Genomic DNA, 20,670 nt, shown 5'->3' on the forward strand with positions numbered 1-20,670 from the left:
GACGCTGAGTAAATTACAGTTGCCCTTGTCGAAAGGTGGTTTGAAGGTTCCAAACTTTAAAGCATACCGTCCGGCTTTCGTATTACACTTCTTACTTGAATTCTTAGAACCAGATCCAGGGGAGTGGGTACTTGCTGAGACTAGTTTTCATGGGCCGCTCACGCCAAGAGCAATGTTGACAACTGTGTCTAGAATGGGAGGTATAAGAGACCCATTGGATTTGATGCTATGAGAGATCCTGTGGCCTCAATCTGGTTTAATCTAAAGATTAAAATAGATGGGAAAGTGTTTTTGCCATGAATGCTTCATTTGTGGTGTGAGTTGGATCGGAGACCTTTTCAAGAGTGGACGATGGATGACAGGGAAAGAAGTTCAAACTTCTTTTAATATTCCACATTTCAAGAGAGCAGACTATCTGAAAATAAAGAAAGCTATTGGAGATGTAAAAGCAGAAGATGGGTTGAACTTGGACATATTCAGGGGAATTCCAAGGATGGGAGAGAGTGCGCTAGCTAGCCGTGTATACGGAATGATTGTGGCTACATACAGAAGTAATGATTTATTGAGGGAGGAATGGGGCAGGAGGATTGGAAGCGAGATTGGTGAGAGTGAGTGGAGTCGTATGTGTGAGAATGTCAAGCTTTGTTCTTTGGGATTAACAGAGAGATCACATCAGATCAAGATCTTGAATCGAGTTTTGTGGACGCTGGAGAGATTAGAACGGAGAGGTATGAGTGATAACTCAGATTGTTGGGCTTGTGTTCATGAGTCTGGAACTCTCGAACATATGTTGTGGGATTGCACAAGAGTGAGAGGCTTCTGGTTAGAATATGACAACATCTGTGAGAGAGTTATAGGTGAAAGACTAAAATATGACTTTAAGACTCTGATTTTAGGTAGTGACATTATGTTAGAAGATCTAACTGCTTGTCAGAAAAAGTGGATTTTCAGAAGCGCAATGGTTGGAAAGAAGATAAGCCTGAGAGGGTGGAAAACTGCAGAATCTGTGGATTTGGCTACATGGCTGACAGAGATGCACAATTTGGCAGAAGTTGAAAGAGTACTTCATTGCAGAGAGAAGAAAGTTGCATTATTTGAAAAGATCTGGGGAACATTTCTTACATTATACTGATCAATTGAATACAAATGTGAGCTTTGAACTTTGTTGGTGGAGGGTGGAAATTTGATTTTAAAGGGTTGAAGTATTTATAAGATGTCTATATTGGACATTTATTTATTATATTTATTTTGTAGATAGTTAAAACTAAAATAACATTTTCAACAACAAAAAAAAGAAAAAGTTTGATCAAATAAATACAATTCTAATCTTAAATAGTTATCTTGCAAGAAAACTACATTATTAGATAAATCAAAAACAGCAACGTGGAATGTTCCCACAGTTCAGTGGAACAGTATGGGTTTGAATAGCAGTTCTCAATATTTTCAATTAAAGTAAGCAAAGGATGAATACAGAGGAAAGGGCAACAATCTGTCAGAGGTTGCAGGTGGAGGTAGAGAAGATGGACAGTGCTTGGATTCTGGCTCATGGTTTGCACTGGAAAGAGAAAATGCTGACATTTTACAAGTTACAGTTAAACATTGTTCTAACTTCGGCAAAAGGATATGTTCCATTCTGTAAAACTATTTGCATGCTTAGGGGTTATGTTGTGAGGCAGGCGTAAACAAGAGTGTTGCCTGCCTAGTAAGACAGCTCCAGTTTTCTATTGGGGATCTAGGTTTTGAACTTCTGATGCTGGGAACTCAGGGGTAGGTTCAAAAGACAGCAATAACCTGAAGCTTCCATTGCTGAGCTTCCTGTAGTTTCTACTTATGTTACTCTCTGTTACTCACAGCGTCCACCATGGGCTTGTTAGAGCAATGCAAAATTGCATTCTATTTCCAGTGAGTCCTCAAATGTAAGGTAATCTGTCCACTTGCCAGGTGAACGCAGGCGAACCAGATTTATTCAATCCAATTCCAGATAATATTGAAATACCTCCTCCGAGGATAGGATGAGCCTGTATACCATGTATTATAAGTGTTAAGAGTCTCCTTGCAGCCAGGTGTTTTCCTGTGCTTCCAGCCCCACTCACATATGTTGTTGGGACATGTGATGAATCTGATGATATCATCACTCCTTTCCCTGAGGTACCCTCTCTTAATGTGGTGAGGGACGGCAGCCACTACCTGATCCTGACCCTGGGGGTGGCTATATGAGGGAGGACCACATGGGGGAAGGCGACCCTCAAAGGATAACATGGCATCATCGAGTAAAGACATAGAGCCCCCTTTCTCTAATAGAATGTTCCCACCCTATCCCAAGCTTTTATGGCTGAATGTAAGCATTCCCTCCCACTACCCGCACAAGTCCCATGCACTTGCACGATCTGAATGAAACCTGGCCTATAGGATCATTGTCTGTCTTCCCTCTGGACCCCCTCCCTTGCCTCGTCGCGCCTTTAAACACTTGTGTATAGGAGCATTATAACTGCCATATCATATCATGTCATATATCATATCATACCCACAAAACGTAGTGATAACCTTTTCCAGTATCATTTGAGAAGAAAACCAAGAACTGCCCAACATTTATATGCATACAAGAATACTGAGACCAGGAGGATGAATGGAGCAATGAGTCTCCAGAAGGCTGAGAAGTGCAGAACGTGGTCTAGTGGTAACAAGCGAATTACAGGTGCTGGGACATTTAAAATGCAGAATCTGAATGGAGGAAGAGAGAATTACCTTGGGAAGCTGTGTTCTTGCAGCATCGACTGAGGGATTACAAAAGCACTGAAGAGATGTCCGTGGAGCCAGTCGACTCCAGGGAAAGGCAGAAGAAAGAAGGCTGCAGGAGACGGTTTGCTGCATTGGGTCCGCACCAGAAGCAGAAGGCAAGTCCGGTTGGCAGCCTCAGGAACTCCAGAACAGCACTTACGCCACTCGCACACCGAGATGAATTCAGCAAAAATGCGGGAGCCAGGAGGAACATGGAAACAAGCGGGTAAAGCTGGAGAGCCTGCAAGGTGGAGGCAGGACACTGAACCACTGCTTCCAATTTACCACGAGGAAACCATAGAAAGCCACAAAAAGCCAGTGAGTCTTAAGGCAGAAGATTGGGACAATGGGGTGCTTCAGCAACACTACCAAAGAACGTTAAAGAACAGTGAAGTGAATGAAACAGAAGGTGAGATTCATGATTACCGAAAGAGAACTAATAGAGCTGAATGTAAGAAAGTCAAGTGTGTAAAGGAAATCACATGAAACCCTTGACAGGAGAGTACACCAGGCAGAGGTAAGTTTGCAAGTGTGTGAAGTGAATCACATTAAAAGCCCTGGCAGTAGAGTGTACCAGGAAAAAGCCAAGTTTGCAAGTGTGTAAATAAAAAATCACATTAAAAGCCCTAGCAGAAGTGTAGAGGTGGAGCCACGTACCCCCACCGAAAGCTCTGCTCCATTCTTTTCTATATGTTGGGAGCCAGAGTGTGAGACACATGCAGTATCAGTGAAAATACCTATAACAAACAGAATCATGGAAGTAAGACACCCATTATAGAAACCATATATGCACTCACGGCAATATGATGGCCATTTGAATGAAATCCCAGAGGATGTGTGAAAATAAGCAAGAGAGACGACTGGTGACTTCATACAAAGCAGAGCTAATGCATCCAGAGAAGAGGCAAGAGGCTAAAGAACATCGACATTTTATATGATCTAAGGAGGAGGTGTTAAAGATGAGCAACTTTTCGGGCTCGAGATGAAGATGCTCATGCTGCAGAAATGATGAAGAAAATGCCAAGTCATTTTACAATAGTACAGATGCAATAACGCAAGCAGACAAAGTATTCTTAAGGCTGACTATGTATTGTATTGTATTGTATTGTATTGCATTGTATTGTATTGTATAGTGTTATTTATATAGCACTCTTTCCCACCATGTGTGGCCTCAATGCGCTTATTTTGTAGTGATATAGATTACAGTGATGCACCAACGTATATGCATAGGAATGTATAGAATATGAATGTTCCACAATGCACTTTAGCAGATTCTGGACCCAGTGAACAGAAAGGCTTTTTCAGCGTGGTGCAGTTGGAAAATGACTTAATGACAGAGGTGAATTCAAGAAAGGCTTGGCTGTCCCGGCCCCAGGAAGTCCAGGCCACCGTGAGCTTGGATGTTCATGCAGTTTCTACAAACTGTGTGAAAAAGAACAAACTCCTGTCCGAGGTGAAGTGCAAGAACATTGAAGACATCAGAGGTTCTTCATTTAATAGTATTTTAAACACAGAAAAGCTCTGAAACATGGTCTCTAGTCACATGGTCAGATGAAAATAGATACAGAGTTGAGCTGCATTGAAACCAAGAGGCAAAATATTCCTATACTGCCTTTTATTATCAGGCATGAAGGAACATTTCCAAGGCCATGTTCAAAGGCTAATTGACAGACAGACGGCAAGAGTGATGATAGATGGCAAGCTAATTAGGTGGGAAGCTAGGTCATGACCCGCCAAACCAGCACCTGGGTGCCAGCCTCCGTGCTTAAAGTGTGTGTGGAATATTACAGAGGGGTACAAGGGTGCCAACCAATTATGGAGGGGCACATAATAGAGAGGCCTATAGTTTATGTAACCAATAGGATGTTGTATATTTAATGATGTTCATAGTGATTTGCACTAGAGGAGGGCTTAGTTGCCCACCTGATGTTAGAGACCCAATCTCTTTCCCTGACAAGTATAGAAGGTATACCTAGATGTTCCCTTTAAGCCTATAACTTTCCCAAGTAGTTTTTTTTTTAACTTTTTCATGTAGATTGAAATCAATGATGACGTGTTTTTACTATATAAGCTGTATTTTTATGAATCTCGCTGAGTGAGAAGATTAAGCATGTTCCTTGATGTTCGTTATACTCCCAATTTTAGACAATTGATATTAAAACAGACTTACATTGCCAACTTTCGGAGTCAGTCTGATTATTGATGCACCTATCTCAAAGTATTGCTACCTCGTCTTACAGGGCCTAGTGTTGGGTACACATGTTTACGTGGTAGCAGAGAGGATCATTAAAGACACATCCACCAAGTAGGCTTTTAAGGGTCTCGAAATATTGAGTGTCCTCCGCCATTTAGTTGGAGGAATGTGAAGCTCCCTGTAGATAGTGGCCATTAGTAAAAACTTGCAAGTCACTGAAGACAGGTGGGATGGGTCCCTCATTTCACAGAATCCCCTCTTGATTTCAACAGGCAGCTGAGCGGACCAAAGGCTGAAGCAGCTGGTTGAGGGAGAGGCGATCTCAAGGATCAGTAGCTGCAAACGCGAATGGTGAGTAGACTAAGAGAAGGGCAAACGATGAATAAGCACTGAGTGGGGGAAAGTGAAATGGGGTAATGGGGAAAGAGTAACCGAGGGTTGGTTGGGGTATTTTTAGTTTAAGGACGAACAGCATCATAGTTTAAGGTACCTGGACGAGGAGCGATCCATATGATAAGCCCAGAATCCTTCATCAAGGGACATTTTAAGAAGAAGTTGTTCTAAAGTCCAAGTGGATATACCTAGGCTATGAACAATGAAGGATCGTTAAAGAGAACAATTTACCCTCCGAGTCATTATTAGAGGCGAAAGAAGTCTTGAAGAGCGTTGATGGAAGTGTATGTCGGACAGCCAGCCTGTCAGTTTGTCTACCTGTCTGCATATTGTATGTGGTAAAGATTTATGAAACATTGAAGAATGAAAAGTAATATATTGTGGTAAAAGGCTGAAATCTGATTATTTATTTATTTAGTTGACTGATGGTGTTAATTGAATAGATAAATTGAAGTAAAGTGAAATGTAGCAGTTTGGAGCTGCAATGATTGGTGCATGCTCATATTGTATTATTTTTCTGAAAAGTATTTATCTGTGTAAAATAACAGTAAGTATTGACAGTCGATTGTGACTAGTCATGATGGAGGATATTACTCTGCTATACACTTGTGCAAACAGCTGCCAAAACACACACCTAATCTTAAGCAATACAGTGGAGAATGGATTAATGGCACGGCAGATAAAATGTTCTTGCCATAGTCACAAGGGGATCACTGTCCAAGGCAGTTTTGCTACACATGGCGACATACTTGCACGCAGCGTACACGGGAAAGAAGGTAGAGAAGATGTTAGCATGCTTAGAGCTTTGGAAGATGTACCAGGAGGAAAGGGAAGACCCACCTCCTGAAGAGTGGATGCTTAACCAGCGTAAAGAAGGGAGTGTTGAGCCTTCTGCTCCCTCTACTGCGCCTGAAGTAAATGGTGACAGTACGAAAGATGAAGGATTATATCCTTTAAGAGAACTTAAGGCAGCAACAGGGTACAGTAATCCGACATATGAGGTGCCTGCAGGTAGCAGTGACGCGAGTCCAGAAAAGACTCCAGAAAGGGACGTAATCTCTAAAGTCCCATGGGATAAAGAGAGAAGTGAACAACCAGGTATGTCTCTAGATATAGAAAGAGAAATAGAGAGATGGAAAAGAGAGAAAGACAAAGCTGACGAGCTAGCGTTCATACGGAAAGACTGGATGGGAGGTCAGATGTTGCTCAAACTTGATGGAAAGCACATTGAGGAAGTAAGGCAAAGGGAAGATCAAGACTAACAAGATAAAAAAGACAAGGAACGAGAGAAACGATTGAAAGAAGACGAGGCTAAAAGAAAGACTAGACACAGACAGGAACACCTGTATCACGATGAACAGCTGAGAGAGCGGAGGAGCAAAAAAAAAATGACTGACAAAAAGCAATCAAAGAACGAGACAGGCTACAAAAAAGAAGAGAAGAGGAAGAACAGAAATTAGGAGATAAAAGAATGCAAAGACACAGAGATGAAGAAGTGAATAAGGCAAACGAGAGAAGAGAGGTGAAAAGACAGGAAGAGGAAAGGGTTAGGGAGGGAGCAAAGAAACTAAGAGAGTTTGACAATGAAATGGAACAAAAGAGAAGGCAAAGGGTAAGTGACATTGATCGCGTGGAGAAAGAGTTAATGGAACCTAATCCAGTAGTGGCATTGGAGAACATAGAGGAGTTCTTCCCAACACAAGAACCAATGCAGAAGACTTAAAAGATCATTTTGATATAGGAGCTATTGGAGACAGAATCGAGCAGGCTTATCAAGAGATAAGAACAAAAGGTGAATAGAAAAATAAAGGGAAAGATGATCGATTTGAAAGTACTCAGTTGCGAGGCAAAGATGGGGGTCTGTTCAGCATCGAGTATAGAGCTGTGTCTTTGAACAAACTAACATTAAACAGAGACAAGAAAGAGGGAAGTCACACTAGTGGGGGACAAGATATGTCATATGAAAAAAGAGAAACCTTCTGTGGGGAGGAGAGCGTTGGTGCATGTTCTCCAACAGATAAGGAAGTAAGATGGTCGGATCTGAACCTACCTAAATTGAGGATGCCAGAGCCCCTGGCACGGCCAGATCAATCTAAAAGGCGACCTCTGTATGAGAGAGGGGACTTATCACCCTATGTGAGTAGGCTATTACCACGAAGAAGAGGTGTGGAACCATTGTTCCTGCTATGGACAGGCAGGCGATGGGAGACAAGTGCGATTTTGGGATTTTGCAGTTTACCTTGTTAGAAAAAGGAGGGGCCAGACCATAATATATACAATGGCCCCAGATGAATAAGGATAATTTAAGGTGGAAACTCCTGAGTCTGAAATGGATTTATAAATTAGAGAAAAGGACAGGAGGAAATATGCTAGCCATAGGTGCCATTAAGGGGGGAGACAGCTGATGATATTTGGTCGAGAGCAAGATACGTGAGTCTCACTGCACAGAACACACAGAACACAGCGCAAGATGGAGAGCTGTTTATTAATTGTAGAGCGGCAGTCTGGAAAGCGCTTTGAGTACAATATCCTGATACGTCAGATATGGGTGCTACAATGTCACGAAAGATGCAGGAAGGGGAGGATCTGCTTATTTACAATCAGAATTTTCAAGAGCAGTGGTCTTTGGAAACGTGGGAGCCATTGGGGAAAATCTATACCTGTATTCTAAAATATATTTTGTCTTGGACTACCAGACAAGGTACAGAGACAGCTCAAGAAACTTGTGGGTATGGAGGCAAAACCATGGCCAGAATTGCTGACTGTTGCAGGAGAAAAATTAAAAGAGAGACAATGTTAGGAAGATTGAGCAGGCTAATTTAGTATAGAACATGTTATCGAAGTATGCTATAGAATGGGCAATGTTAACTAGTGGGGAAGAGCCAGGGTCAAAGCAAACAGAAGGCATGCCACAATTGAATAACCAAAGGCAGCTCGATCAAGGAAGGAACAGATTTGTACCAAGAGGTAGGCTTTCTGAATAATCAAGGACATTTTCAGAGTAACCAAGGTAGGTTTCAGCCTATGCAAAATAATAATCAAGGCATGCAGGGAGGACAGATCAGAAGACTCCCTCCTGTAGGTTGGATATGTGGAATGACATGGCACATAGCGCAAACATGTGCGAACGAAAGGTATGTACAGAATGGCCAGTCCTCAAGAGGGGGACCACTTATCCGCCTGCATATAGCTCACAAAGTAGAGATGGGTTTGCCCAAGATCAGACAGCATATCAAGCACAAGGGCTAAGAATGCAACAGGCTTTGCAAACACAGCAAGCACCATGAAATCCACCACAAGGGCAGTCACAGCACGCACCCATACAGATACAGCAGAGCACAAACACAGGACAATTATTGACTCCTAGAATAGGGGGTGTCACCCACAATAGGACAGCTCACTCGGTGACTTGATGTGTTCAGTAGTATCTGTGACTCCCAATCCTTAAGAGGAACGGAAGGTTGATGTCACTATAAGAGACAAATCCTTTTCTTTTTTTAGTAGACACGGGTGCAACTTGCTCATGTGTATGAGAGGGAACATTTTCATTATCGGGTAATGCCATGAATGCTCAAGGTTTCTCGGAAGCTACAAGTAGAGTTCCTTTTACTGAGAAATTGCCAGTCTCTATAGGAGAATGTGACATGTCTGTCCCATTGTATTCAAGTCAGACAAAAGTTGATATACGGGGTTGAGATTTAATGACGAAACTAAACATGACAATTTCTTTCACTGATGAAGGCATAGTGTGTTCAACACCAGGAATACATTATTTAAACGTGGGCGAATTTATCACGGCACTTACAGGGCAAATCACCATACGAGGAGCACCGTTAGAACCAGAAGTATTTCACTATGGGGTATGCATTTTGTTAACATGGCTGCCTGTTATAGCGGGAAAGACTATGAGAATACTCAATGAATTTCTCTGAAAGTGTACAATCGCACGTGAACACTCAGGTAAGACAACAGAGTGTATGTAGCTAAAATATGCAAAACAGGTGAAACAGAGAAAGAAAAGGAAGGGAAATGAGATCCCTGAGATAATGTATACTCATTACTTTGTAGATTGAGGTGCATTGACGAATAAGTAATGGTAATTCATTAATACAATTGCGCTACTCAAGGATTCTTTACCAGGACCTAGAACCATCCCGCCTGAATACGATAAGAAATAAAAAGACGTGTTGTTGGATAAACAAAATATAGAGGTAACAAGACTAATGAAAAACATATTATGACTCTATAATAAGACTCAAATGATAATATATGAATGAAGCCCTGTTAAGTGTCACTCTGTCATTACTCACTTAGGTCTGTGACACATGAGACATTCCCAATATTCCTAGCCAGGATAGGAACAGTACCACACCAAGTCACAGTTGCAAGTGTGTGGTAGAGAGAGGACCGTAGAAGACACGCGGGAATAACTAAGGTGACTAAGGTATAGATTGAGAAAGGTGACATATTTGTTTAAAAAAAAAACTCTTGTACAAATTAACCTGGAATTATGAGTAGGTGAAATCATATAAGTCATACAGAACTGCTGGAGGAGAAATGAAATGAGTGTCAATGCGAAGCCTGTTTCCTATACAAAGTGAGGCAGAAGAAAGACAAGATTAAAGAAGAAGGATTGAAGCAATTGCCTTCTTCTATTGTAATTAAAACATAGTAGTTTGTAGTAATGTAACTACAAATAGAGTGTTTATTAATGAAACCATTTCTGTCTATACTTGCTTTTCACAGACATCCATCCATTGTTTGTCCCAGACGAAAGATAGATGGAAGTGAGATAGAAGATCACTAGCCAACTACGATCAGAGGACAAGCATTGTATCGGCATAACACATTGTTTATGTCATTGCCCCTGAAGAATTTTCTGGTCAATTGTCTAAAAATATGAGAAAAGAAACATGTTGGGTGTAGTGTGAGTGTTGAATGTTTGGATGACCGTTTGATTGTCACAAGGAAGACTAGAAGGTGTGAGGACTCATGTGTTTCTTGCCACTTTAGGCAGGTTCATTGAATAGATCCCTAACGCAAACTGGTGCTATTGATGTACTATATAACAGAGCGTTTATGTGATCAGCTTGTCGTGGTGAATAAGGTGTTTTATTAAATTGTTGTGTTAATAATGTGAAATATAATGAATGAATTTTAGTGATGTGATTTTATAAATGAAAATAAATTGATATCTTTTGATAAAAGTTATTAGTTGTATGTTATAATACAAAAGCAAATAACAGAGAGTACTGGTTGAATACGGATGGGGAGTGAAAAGCAAGAGACCCTTTAAACAAATTGGTATGTTGGTTTTGTTTAAAGTGGGCTGTTTAAAGTGGTCCAAATAAAGATTCCCTCAGGTTTCATTAGGGTTTGTGAGAATTTCTCTTTAGGCCAGAGATTCCCATGGGTGAAGATGGGGGACGGGTTTTTCCCTTAGAGTTGCAAGCAGCTGTAGTGCAAGGAGAATTGGTCATGCTCATAGGAGTTGATGATGAAGGTAGATCATGGATCACAGTGATTGCTATTGGAGAGGGTTACCTATTGACTGACATTACTGATAAGGACATATTTAGGGATGACCCATCTGATGATGAAGTAGTATTTGAGATGAGCATTACATATTGGGTTTGGGCAGAAAGACGCGTGGTTCCACAGAAAATGATGATAGTATAACAGCGTCCCTCATTTTTTGATGAAGATGTGGTGAAAATGGCAGTTTCTTTATGGACTACGGGCCCCTATGATCTAGGCCTATTAAAGGAGGTTGAAGATGTCAAGATTAAATTGAAGCCAGGAGCAATTTTACCTCAAGCAAGGCAGTATCCCAAGTTTCGAGAGGCAGACAAGGGTATTTTTAAGACAATATCAGCCATGATTGATCATGGCATTTTAGTGACGTCAGAGACAACATGCAATACCGCAGTGTACCCTATCAAAAAATGTAAGGGGGAGTTGTGGCGTTTAATTCAAGATACGGGGCTGTTTAACCAGATTGTAGAGGCTGAGTTTCCTTTAGTTCCTAACCCGGTGATGATCTTATGTAGTATCTCTGTTCAGGCATGAAATTTCATTGTGCTTGATTTGAAAAATGCATTTTTGCTCAATCCTGTTGCATAAAGATTCTCAGGATCTGACGCATTTACATTTCATCAGACTAAGCTGAAAAGCACAAGATTGCCCCAAGGGTATTGTGAGTCTCCATTGATTTTCAATAGTGTCATCAGATGGACTTAAGCAATGCTGATTTGCCAAGTGTCGTGCTGCAATACATAGATGATATTGTGGTCTGCAGCACACCAGAAGAAGAGTGCAGACATGACTCAGTTCAGCTAATGATTATCCTAATCCTAGCAAAAATCCTAGCCCATAACTCTTCTGTATGCAGAATCTCATGACCAATAAAATGTAGTTTAAAACAAAGAATATGTTTATCCATTAGGTTTAAACACTCGGCAAAGAGGTGTTGTAAGGTTTCTTTTTGTTTTTTGTCCTTACAAAAGTGACAGAAGTTATCGTGCTTCGTTATAATACCTCGGCACGCCATAACTTTATTATAGAGCATTAAGCATACATTTTCTTATGCTTATCACCCGCAAGCGATGGGATATGTGAGCGGCTCAACAGTCTGCTCAAAGAGAGAATAGCTAAATTAAAGCTAACGTTGAAATAGGGATGGCTACATTGCCTGCCCATTGCCTGCACCTTCCATTATATGCATTTAGGAATCAACCAGGCTCTGACCATCATCTCACACCCCCATGAAATAGTTACGGGGAGGCAAATGAGAATGCTTCTCACTCCTCCATCGAGGACTAGAAGTGATGCCCAGACAACAGCAGAATTGTTAGGAAATGAGTTGCATGCTTACTTAACATGTATGACCAAAAGTATCTCTGTGATTTCTGAACACGTCAAACGGAGGGGTGTCAGTCTCAGAACACAGATGAAGACCATACAGCAACCAGTCCTGAAGAATTACATCTTCCATCTTAATCAAGAACTTCACACGAAAGTGGCACAAGCCCAGATTTAACGGAGGACATTACCCCATCGGCAGTCAAGGTCCTAGTGAGACATGCTTGGATACACCTGGGGGATGTAAAAGTCTATGCTGGAGAGGCCACCACACCCCCACCCCATTCGGAAGCAAGCCACGGAGAAGAAGTTCAGCAAATGCAGACTAGATCAATGACGAGGAAGAAGGATGCAGGGACTGTCCAATAGACAGAGGGAAAGTGTGCACATGTACTGTGGTTCTTCCGAGACACTCTTTGTAGCTGCTAAGCAAGGAGTGAAAAAGCTATTTTTCTTGAGACACATGAGTTTGCTAACATTGAGATCCTGAAGAAGATAAATGCCAAATCTTGTGTTCCTTTTCGACAACTGGAAGAGGGAACAGTTTCTCAACTCCTTTCTTATCGAGTTTCTCTTTGGAGGCACCCATGCTGTTGTCTGGTGGCAACACTTATCGGATCGTTTTTGCTGTTTTCCTCTACATTCTTCGTGCATATCCTGCGCTGGTTGGGAGAACTTCTGACATTAATTTTTTCTTGCAAGATCCTTAAAAGTATCCCATTGTGAGGAGACTGCTCAAAGCCATTATTGAGCAGATCCTCCAGTTACCTAAGTATGGGAAGTACAGATGGTCCTATCTGATGAAGATGCCCACAAACTGCCTGGCATGATCATTTATTTTCGGCTCCACAAACATCCTTATCTTGTTGGGCAACAAACTAACAGTTGTGTATTGCTGAGGCATCCCAGGAATCGACCTGCAATACATTGGCTACTACACAAGATAATCAAGCAGATTTGTTTACTTCCTGAGTGTCTGACAACCTTGCCAGATTAAAGTTATTTTTTCCTTCCTTAAAAGTAATCACAGACAAGATGGGAAATATTGATAGCAATAATAATAATGTTGCAAACAACGAGAGAACAAAGCGACGTCTGAGAAGGCACTGTAGCTTGAGCTGGATGTATTGGTATATGATATATATGTATTATAGTTACCATTATTCTTCAGTTTCTTACAATACACACTGTTTATTACATTGGTCCAAAGAGAGCAGTGGTTCCATTGTATCTTCCTATGAAGAAGGAAGGTACAAATATAGAAATTGTATGACAGCCAAGGCCATATGTGATTGTTCCTGCACCAGTAGCACATGTAAAGACATTGATTTCCCTGACAAGTGTCCCCCATTCCCTGCCAATGCAATTTTCAATCATGAACTTTTGGCAAATTGGGGTTTAAAAACCATAACCACACTCAGACCAAGATTATTACACGTGTTCAGGAACACAGCCAATGTTCTTTTTAGTCCCTGTGTGTTAGTGGACAAAAGGACTGCATCATCTGCATAAAAAAGAGCAGGATACCAATCTCTACCCATCTATACATTCCTGTAATAGAGAAGTTACAATTTCTTCTCGGTATATACAAAATAATAATGGAGCAAAACATAGCCCTGTCTGACTCCTCTATTTAAACCAAAGGGAACAGATGTTTCAGCGGCCAGCCCATATTACACCACAGCCGTATTGCCATTGTAAATTTCCTGAATAGTTGATAGCAAATGGGCGGGGACTCACATTTTACACAAAACCTGCCAAAGAATGTTTCTTGGAATCACATCGAAAACACACTTAAGATCCACAAACACTCCATACCGTTTCATTCTATTTAATATAGAGTACTTTTGAATCAGCAAAATAAGTCTGAAACTGAAAAACAGTGCTTTTACGCTTTTGAAAACCTGCTTGTAATTTACTGAAAATATTATTATCATCTGCCCAAGCTTGAAGATGTGTCAGAATAGGTTTGGCAAAGATTTTCCCATCACAATCCAGAAGAGAGATTGGTCTATAATTGCCCGGCAGATCTCTTCCCCCTTTTTAAACACTGGGACTATCACAGCTTTGTTCCAACAACTAGGCACAGACTTAAGATTTAATGTTGCATTAAATAATTTGCACAAGATGGGTCCCCAGATGGCAATCTCATCCTTATATACATCGATAGGGATCCAATCTGGGCCTGGGGCTTAACACTTGTTTGTGAGATGATTGCATGGCACACTTCTTCTACTTTCAGGCAAAATTGTCCCTCAACAGGAGGGTCTATGCTTTCCTCGGCGCCCACTTTGTATTGGGACACATAATTTGTTGTTCTCCCCTGTTCTCCTCCCTTGCCTTGTCGCGCTCTGAAACACTTGTGCACAAGCGCAATAGAAATAAAATATCAATATCAATATCAGTCTTTTCTGAGACAAGAAATAATCTATTATGGCTGAGACTGTAGGACCTGCATTGGTCGGGCACTGTTTTTTTGTTCACCGACAAACGCAAATGTCTGATATCATCGTGGACTTTCACGACAGTGTCACGTGACGATGCACGCGTGCATCGTGTTGACATGTCAGCAAACAGGTCTGTGCTTCGCGAACAGTTTGAAACTGCATTTTCAGCTGATCTAGGAAGTTTCAAGCTGACAATTTACTCTTGCACAGCTGCTAGACCTATTCTTACTGATTATCCATCTGCAATCCAGGACAGAGCACATGCCTGGAAGAATATAAGCACAACTGCTATTTATTTTCAAATATGGCATCAACCATGGCCATCCCTCCTCCCCAGGAGCCACCACCACTAGCTGGAGGGCATAGACAATGGAAAAAGTGGAATGATGCAGAAAACAATCAAGAGGACCAGGAAGATGCAGTAGAGGAAATGCCTACCTCCAGCACCCAGAGAGAATCATGGGTGTGGTGATTCTTTAATACCATTGGGGGTGTACAGAAGCTCATGCTACCAAGATGAAATGCACTTAGTGCAACTTTATACTCAGTCACAGACAACCTGGGCAGTACTCCTATGGGACAACCTCCATGCACTGCCACTCCAAATCCAACCACTGGCATGCTCTCAGAATGGCTGTTCCTTTTTCAAGAAGTAGAATGCTGTCTTCCTCTACCTCATCTTCCTCAACCAATACTGCCACCACACAGGCTACTCCTGTTGGGCAGAAAATGTCACAAGCTACCGTGCAATCCATAAAAGAGGCTGTTGATCTATACATTTCCAAGACAACTGTACTGTCTATATACTGCAACACACCACACTGCAGGGGGGAGCAGTTTGGAAGTGTGTTTGAGACTGTAATTAAGGAGCATGAGAAACACTGCCCCCTACCTTAGATTTAACACATGTCCAACATCTTCCCCTGTCCACCTGCCCCTCCATATCTGTGGTTGGTGCCCCTTTACTCATTTCCCTCCCTGCCTTACTTCATGTCCTCTACTGCAAAAAAAAGAAAATCAAGATACAAAATCAAAATATACACAAAAAAGGTTCCTTTAGGAACCACCCTTCACAGTTAGGACATAGAACTACAATAAATAAGCTTATAGACTCCATCTACTTAACATTTTTTAGTAAAGTAGTTAGCCTCAATAAGATTCTCCAACATTTTATTTTGCGTGTTATACCATGCTAATGGAAATAATGGACAATTGTATACTGGCGCAAAAGAAAAAAGCACAGAAATAATTTTCAGTCCCAAATACATTTCTCTAGCCTACAATAAGGTCCATAACCCAAGCACCTTCATGATTATCCACGGTCTCCGCAGTCCCTTTTCCAGGCCATGCATTATTAAAAAACCCAGATTGCACATGCACACCATCGCACACAACAGCCTTTCTGCCCTTTTTTACACTTGTGTTTGTAACACTCCCTCACTGCCTGCTTTCAAACAGTCACACATCTATCCACTGATCACTTCCAAAAACTCTGCATATAACCCTATCAACATATTGAACTTCCACACCAACTGCCGCTTAACGGTCTTCTAGAAATTGTTTGCATCTGCATTCGCCTTGCTTATCTAAAATAATTGTGCACACTGCTGCTATAAATGCATATATGCATTGTGCAGTAAAAAAAGTGCATGAATAGAAAGGGGAGCAGGGATTGTCAAGTGCTGATAGGAGCTCAGAAGGAAAGTGATGCCAAGGTGGGAGACCACTGGCTAACTGCCGGGGCAGAGGAATCCCAAGGGTGGGATACACAGCCACCAGGCGGTACACCCACATGGGCAGTGCTAAATGGTGCAGGGGTGTACCAGTGTCAACTAGATATAGGACCTGGAACATGTCAGGTTAATGAGTGATCAGGCCACCAGTCTCAGTAGCAGTGTTATAGTTAGCAGGGAAGGCATTTAGTAAAAAAGGAAGAGGAAACCAGAGTTTTCAAAAGTTTCCAGAAATTAAGGAAGTCCAGCTCAAGTATAAAAGGGGCAGAAAGGCTGCTCAATAGAGAGGCACTGGCAATGTCTCCTCTCTGTTTTGAAACACGTTTCACAAGCAGATAATTAGAGTTAGAGGAACAGAGGGCTCTAGCAGGGGAGTATTAAGGTAAACAAAGTTGCAGAGAGTGTAGTCCCAGGCCACACAAAGATTCTCAATGATACAGAGGATCTTGATTTTTATCCTTGCAATCACCGGGAGCCAATGCACACATTTCAAGGCTGCAGCAATACAATCCCTGGGCTAGAACCCAAAGATAAGTCTTGTGGCCCTATTCTGGATTAGTCAAAGGGGGAGTATACAATGGAGGGGAATTTGTGGAAGAGGCTGTTGCAGTTGTCCACCCTAGAGTTGACCAGGGTTCTAGAGATGTTCAGCTTCTGGGGCTAAATTGAGGAACGTTAGAGTGCCTGTAAAGATGTGAAGCTAAAAGTGGACCTTCTTTACAAGCTCCAAAATGTAAGGAATAACGGAAAGAGAGGACTTTAAGATGACCCCAAGGATTTTGGCCTCACAGGATGGTGAGAGTATAGGGCCCAAAGAGGAGAGTCAGAGGGTAGGTGGACAACAGGGCACAAGTGTGACAATGAGAAGGATGTCCGTCTTACTGGCATTGAGATATAGATTGTTACTCATGCACAATGCCTGGAAGGCTGTCAGACAAACTGGAATAAAAACAAGGAGAACAAACTAGCAGAGGGAAGTTTAAGGAAAGCTGTGTGTCATTAGTATGACACTGGAAATGAGAAAAGAAAAAGGGCATCAGGTTAGCCAGAGGGATGAAATAGATATCGAAGAGCCAGAACCATAGGATAGAACACTGGGGTACGCTGCAAGTAGAGGGTGAGGTGGTATTGTAGAAACAACCGACCTGCAGCTGGGAAGGATCGTTAGTGAGGAAAAAAGGCCAGCCAGTCCAGTGCCTGGTCCATGATGCTAAAGGTATCATGTAACCATTTAATGAAGATACAATTGTTCACTGTGTGAAAGGCAGAGGAGATCAAAGAGCAGTATCCTCAATTGTCCTACTATCATAAATACCATACACACTTCAATGATATCATCCCACCATATTACAAATATGGTATACTCCCCCACAGTACCTATAATAATTATGCACATTTTACTACACTGTATGTGGCCAATGGCCACATTTTTAGGGGCACGGCCTACAGTCATGCCCCCAAAAATCTGCCCACCTGCCACAACCACCACAATAGAATTAAATCACATAAAAAGTATGTGCAATAGACCTTCAAATAACAACACTCACCAAGAACCCCCTGCAATCCAAATAATGTCCAAGGACACTAAAATTGACCGCAGGCTCAGCTGCACCTGTACATCTTTTTTTTCACCTATAAAAACAGCACCATGTCAACCTCATTTCACTCCCCCACCCTTTCCAGACCTTCTTTCGGCCACCAAATAGAGTTTGTCTGCAGATCCACCATAGTGACCGTTTCCCAAAAATATGACGCAGCTCATGTCTTCCACCATACAATCAGCCGGTGCGTACAATGTCTGTGGACATCATGCCAGATTGGTCCAGAGGCGTCCGTGGCAAATCAGGAAATGAGTCTGCGGACCAGACACAGATATCACACATCTTTTTTACCTACTTTTTGGCCATTTTTAAAAGAACTAATGGACAGATTTACACCAAATATACAAAAGCGTACTTTCGGGACCAAGCTACCACTCCTAGCACACAATTGGTGGAAATCCATGCAGCGGTTTGGGCTGTAGGCGCATGCAGAATTTGTTTTCCATTGCATCTATGAGGATTTCCTCAAATGTTGGTACCCCCTATAACCTTGCCCCCACTGGACGAAATTGCACCAAACTTTGGAAAATCGTTCCGTGGCGCGCATATACTTTTTTTTGCAAGGTTTGGTGACGATTCGTCAAACGGCGCCAAAGTTATAAGCCACCCAAAAAGTGCTCTTTCCATGAGTTGAGCAACGTAACCAAAACTACAGTGCCGCTACCGCAGGCCCTGTAATTACTGGGCTTGCGATAGTGTCCCTGTAGTTATGGTTAAGTTGCTCAACCCATTGGAAGAGCACTTTTTGGGCAGCTTATAACTGTGACCTCTCTGAACGAATCCTCACGAAACTTTGCAAAATAAGTATATGGCCCCGTCAGATTGATCCTGCATAGTTTGGTGAGGTTTCCTTAAAGGCGGGGGGGAGGGGGTAAAGTTATAGGGTGGGTCCCAAAATGTGTGGTTTTACCATAGACGCAATGGAAAAACATTTTTGCTCACGCCTACAGCCCAAACCGCTGGACAGATTTTCACCAAATTTGCGGCAGGAGGAGCCGCTTGGGCCCAAAAGCATGCTTTTGTAACTTTGGTGTAAATCCGTTCAGTAGTTCTTTTTTTTTTTTAAACGACCAGAAAGTAGATAAAACAAAATGATTGATATCTGGGTTTGGTCCGCGGACTTCTCTGTTTGTTCTGACGCGCCTGCCGATTGAATGGTGAAAAGCATCAAGTGCGTCAGATTTTTGGAAATGCCCGCCATGTTGGATTTGCGGACAGCCACCTGTGTCCGTGAACATCGCAGTAAAAGCATATTGAAAAACACAACATTGCACTTGTTAAACTTATTAAACGATCTTTGGGGAGTTAAGGGGTGATGAGGATGGAATATGGCCTTAAAAAGCCAAAAAAACAGGCATGATTCTTCTCCGATGTCCACAAACAGTTTGGAGGACAGCGGTGTAATGTTCGCAAACATCTCAGATGTTCGAGGGCATCTATGCCTATTTGTGCATTGCAGGGTTGGTGAACAGCAGTTTTTGGATGGCCTATAACTTTGGCGCCATTCAATGAAACTGCATGAAATTCTGGGATGTCATTCTAGCCCTGAAACTGAATGCTCCTGCAAAATGTGGTGCTGTTTTGTTGCGAGGGAACACAATTAGATGGGGGTGCCAAAATATTGTAAAGGCTTATAACCGTGGTGCCATTTGACGGATCTGCACAAACGTTTGCAGAAAGATTTTAGATCTAGACATAAATGTTTTTGCCAAGTTTGGTTGGATTTTGTCAAGAGGGGTGAGTTGTAAGAAACATATTTATTTTTATAGCAGCCCGGATTAGCACATTGGCAACCCGGGTTGCGAATGGCCTTCATCCCCCATTGCAGGGGCTGGAACACGGGATAATGGTCCGTAGTCCTTGTTACCCGGCCTTGCTTCATTTGAGCCGATAACTTTGGCTGGTGGGCCGTTATCCCCCGTTCCAGTTCCTGGAACAGGGGATGAACACCACATTATTCATTAGCAGAACACAACATGCTAATGGAAATGTTGGAAAATCTAATTGAGTCTATGTACTGAGAAATGTAAAGTAGATGGACTGTATGTGTTTTGTTTTAGCTCTATTTTTTAACTGTGAAAGGGGGTTACTAAAGGAAGCTTTTTTTCTTTTTTTTTGAAGGAGAGGTTAGAACGTACGGTGGGGAGGGAAATGAGGGAAGAGGCACCAAGCACTAATATGGAGTGGCAGGTGGACAGGGGAAGATGTTGCGTGTGTGTTACATCTAAGTGGCTTATAACTTTGTTGCCATTTGACAAATGTGGAAAAAGGTTTTCAGAACGATTAGAGATCCAACCTTGAATGTGTGTTCTAAGTCTGAATGGATTTTGTCAAGTGGGGGCTAGGTTATATGACTTTTGTAAGTAGGTACATTTTGACACTTTCAAAAAAATAAAACATGGGCAGATTTCCAGCAAACTAGTATAAGGAGCATTGGCAAGGACCTGAAACCATGATTTTGCAAATGTGTCCGTGTTTTATTTTTTGACAGATGTCATAATGTAGTTACAAAAAAATGTGCTATACCTTTGGTGACTGAGGTATAGCCTGTGGCCATGGGCAGTGGCCAGATTGTCTGTGTCATGGCATAAGGTCATGACCTGAATAATCTGGCTACTGGCCATGACCACGACGGACGCCCAATGTGGATAAAGTGGCCATGT

Source organism: Ambystoma mexicanum, chromosome 4p (assembly GCF_040938575.1).
Source record: "Ambystoma mexicanum isolate Mex_15411 chromosome 4p, UKY_AmexF1_1, whole genome shotgun sequence".
NCBI classification, from domain to species: domain Eukaryota; kingdom Metazoa; phylum Chordata; class Amphibia; order Caudata; family Ambystomatidae; genus Ambystoma; species Ambystoma mexicanum.